General features: G+C 44.8%; 1 pseudogene; it reads left to right on the top strand.

Annotated features, from left to right (window-relative positions):
* LOC102842105 overlaps positions 1 to 3,264 on the top strand; it is a 17,929-nt pseudogene that overhangs the window by 9,457 nt on the left and 5,208 nt on the right.

The raw sequence follows: 3,264 nt of genomic DNA, 5'->3' as shown, positions 1-3,264 counted from the left end.
ACAGTTGGGTTGTGGGGACACTGGAGAACTCAACCCTTCTGCTGGTATCAGGACAGTGTCTCAGCCCCTGTGGGTGGATGGAATCCAGTGTCAGAAAAGTGACTCCACCCTGTGGCAGTGTCTTTCTGATCCTTGGAACAACAGATCATGCTCTCAGAAAGAAGCAGCTTACATTGTTTGTGAGGGTGAGTTACTTATCTGAACTTGGGTGAACTATACCATCTATGTGTTTCTTTACACAAATTCGTATTTTTATCGTATGGCTTAAATTTCAGGTTAAGCCTACAAATAAATTATTTATTTATTGAGAATATCAATTCTTGAACCCCCAAATCCAATGTTTTCTGAAAAATAAGAAAAGAGTCATCAGGCCTGACGGACCTATACTGCCCACTAATACTTTCAGCCTCTCAGATGTCTTGGGAAGCAGGTATCCTCGTTGTAATATGTGGGACGTGTGTAACTGTGTGAATCTGAGGAAACAGGTCTCACCCCACCAGCCCTACCATAAGAATTCACTTGAGATATGTGTCCCACATAATTGTATCAAAATATATATCATCTCAAAAAATTTTTATTCCTTGATTTCAGCATGACTTGCATTATTGGAAGCACACAGTATTAATAAAAAAAATTCAAAGCAGAAAATAATTCAGTCACAAAAGGACTAGAACATGTGAGAGTGAATAGAAGATATGACCATCCTGACTTTGTGCTATGGACCTTAAATCCTGTTCATGGGAACTTACTGCCTCAAATAAGGAAGACTAGAGATGGGCTGAATGAACATTTACCAAGCATTATGGTGCTGCTGCTGCATGTTGTTGAGTCGATTTCTACTTATAGTAACCCTGTAGAGGGTTTCTGAGGCTATAAATATTTATGGGAGCAGAAAGCCTCATTTTTCTCCCTTAGAGTGGCTGGTGAATTCGAACTGTAGACCATGTGGTTAGCAGCCCAATGCATAACCCACTACATTAGAAGGAGTCCTTAAGCATTATGCAGTTGTTGTTAAGTGTCACTGAGTTGGTTCCGACTGATAGTAACCCTGTATGGGGTTTTCAAGGAGCAGCTGGTGAGTTTGAACCACCGACCTTGCAGTTCAAACTGACCTTGCGGTCCAGTGCTTTATCCCACATTGCCACACCAGGACTCCTTGGCAATGAAGTCAGAGCTCTACAATACAAAATTCTGTTTGCTTTCATGAGTCAGAGGGAAATATAATTTTTCTTTTACCAATGAAGTTAAAGCTCAGAAAAATAAAAGAGGAAAAACAAACACCAGTATAAGAGCCATCAGTACCAGTATATATCTCAGAGTCCTTTGGTGGTGTAAATGGTTAGCACACTAAACTGCTAACAGAAAGGCTTGTAGTTTGAGTCTACCCAGAGGGTCTCAGAAGAAAGGCTTGGCATTATACTTACAAAAACTCAGTCACTGAAAACCCTGTGAAGCCCAGTTCTACTCTGACACAACATCAGGTCTTCAGGTGTCAGAATTGATGGCAACTGGTTTTTAAATGTATGTCTCAGTTGTTCATCTGTTGAAGGGAAATACGAAGCTCTGACTTCCCTGTGCTCCTTCCTGTTGTGCTGAAACAGTCAAACCTGGTGACCACTTGATGGCTCCCAGCTCCCCCTGATCCAGAGTCTCCCCATTTTCTGTGTCTTCAGGAAAGAAGCCCAAGAGCTGTCCCACTGCTGACCCCTGCACAGGTACTTCTCCCCTCCCACCTTCGTTATTGGTTGTCAAGGGCTCCTCCCTCCCCACAGCTGACTCAGAAAATTACTGCCTTTCAGAGAAAGAGAAGCTCAGACTCAGGGGAGGAAACACCACGTGCTCAGGGAGAGTGGAGGTTTGGCATGAAGACTCCTGGGGCACTGTGTGTGATGACTCCTGGAGCCTGGCCGAGGCTGAGGTGGTGTGTCAGCAGCTGGGCTGTGGCTCTGCCTTGGAAGCCCTGCAGAAGGCTGCATTTGGCCCAGGAAATGGGAGCATCTGGTTGGATGAGGTACAGTGCAGAGGCAAGGAGTCTTCTCTCTGGGCCTGTGCTGCACAGCCCTGGGGGCAGAACGACTGCAAACATGAAGAGGATGCTGGAGTGAGGTGTTCTGGTGAGTGACTGGGTATGAGAATGGTCTAAAGTTGAAGAATGTGTAAGGTCATCTCTGGAAGCACTTTCTGGGAGGACCTACTGCCTCATGCTCTGGCTTTGGAGACTGTGATTTTGTCTCCTGGGATTTGGGGAAGAGGGGAGCACCAGTGATGGTAGGTGTGACCTGATGGTTTTTCCAGGCTACCCCCTTCCGTGGTTTCATTTTCCTTTTCTTCTTTTCAGGTGAGAGTGAATCTCCTCTTACACTTGGAGGTAGGTGGTTCTGCTCTGAGGCATGTGATAGAGAAGACACTCAGATGTTCAGGGACTTGTGCTCTGGAATGTACATATATCTGACAAAATGAGCTATATCAGTACAGGAAAAGCTTGATTACAAAGTGCGTATAGCCCTATAGCTCCTGGGTGATTCAAACAGTTGACAGAGAAGTTAGGTGTGACCTGATGGATTTCCAGGTTACCTGATCCATGGCTTCCTTTTCCTTCTGTTCTCTTCTCTGCAGGTGAGAGGAAATCTCCCCCTATCCTTGGAGGTAAGTGGTTCTTCTGCTCTGAGACATGTGATAGCGAAGATACTCAGATTTTCAGGGATTTGTGCTCTGAAATCTACATGTTGTTGTTGTTAAGTACCATGGAGTCGGTTCCGACTCATAGTGACCCTGCACCGGATTTCCGAGGCTGTAAATCTTTACGGGAGCAGAAAGCCTCATCTTTCTCCCACGGAACCACTTAGTAGTTTTGAACTGCTTACCTTAGTGTTAGCAGCCCGATTCATAACCACTATGCTACTAGAAATCTACATATATCTGACAAAATGAGCTATATCAGTTCAGGAAAAGCTTGATTACAAAGTGTTTATAGCCCTATAGTTCCTGGGTGATTCAAACAGTTGACAGAGAAGTTAATCCGCAACTTGGCTGCTAACTGAGTTCACCTGGAAGTGTTTCTGAAGATGGCCTGGTAATCTACTTCAGAAAAATGTAGCCACTGTGAACTCTAGGGATTACCAGTTAATTGGCCCTGGTGTGGTGCTGTAGGATCAGCACTGGGATGCAAACCACAAGGTCGGTGGATCAAACCCATCAGCTGCTCCTCAGAAACCCTGTACAGGGTTATTATGAGTTGGAATCAACTTGATGGCACTTAACAAT

Source organism: Chrysochloris asiatica, unplaced genomic scaffold (assembly GCF_000296735.1).
Source record: "Chrysochloris asiatica unplaced genomic scaffold, ChrAsi1.0 scaffold00050, whole genome shotgun sequence".
Lineage (NCBI taxonomy): Eukaryota > Metazoa > Chordata > Mammalia > Afrosoricida > Chrysochloridae > Chrysochloris > Chrysochloris asiatica.
Note: the sequence above shows the minus strand (reverse complement) of the source record. Positions and strands in the feature narration are given on the sequence as shown.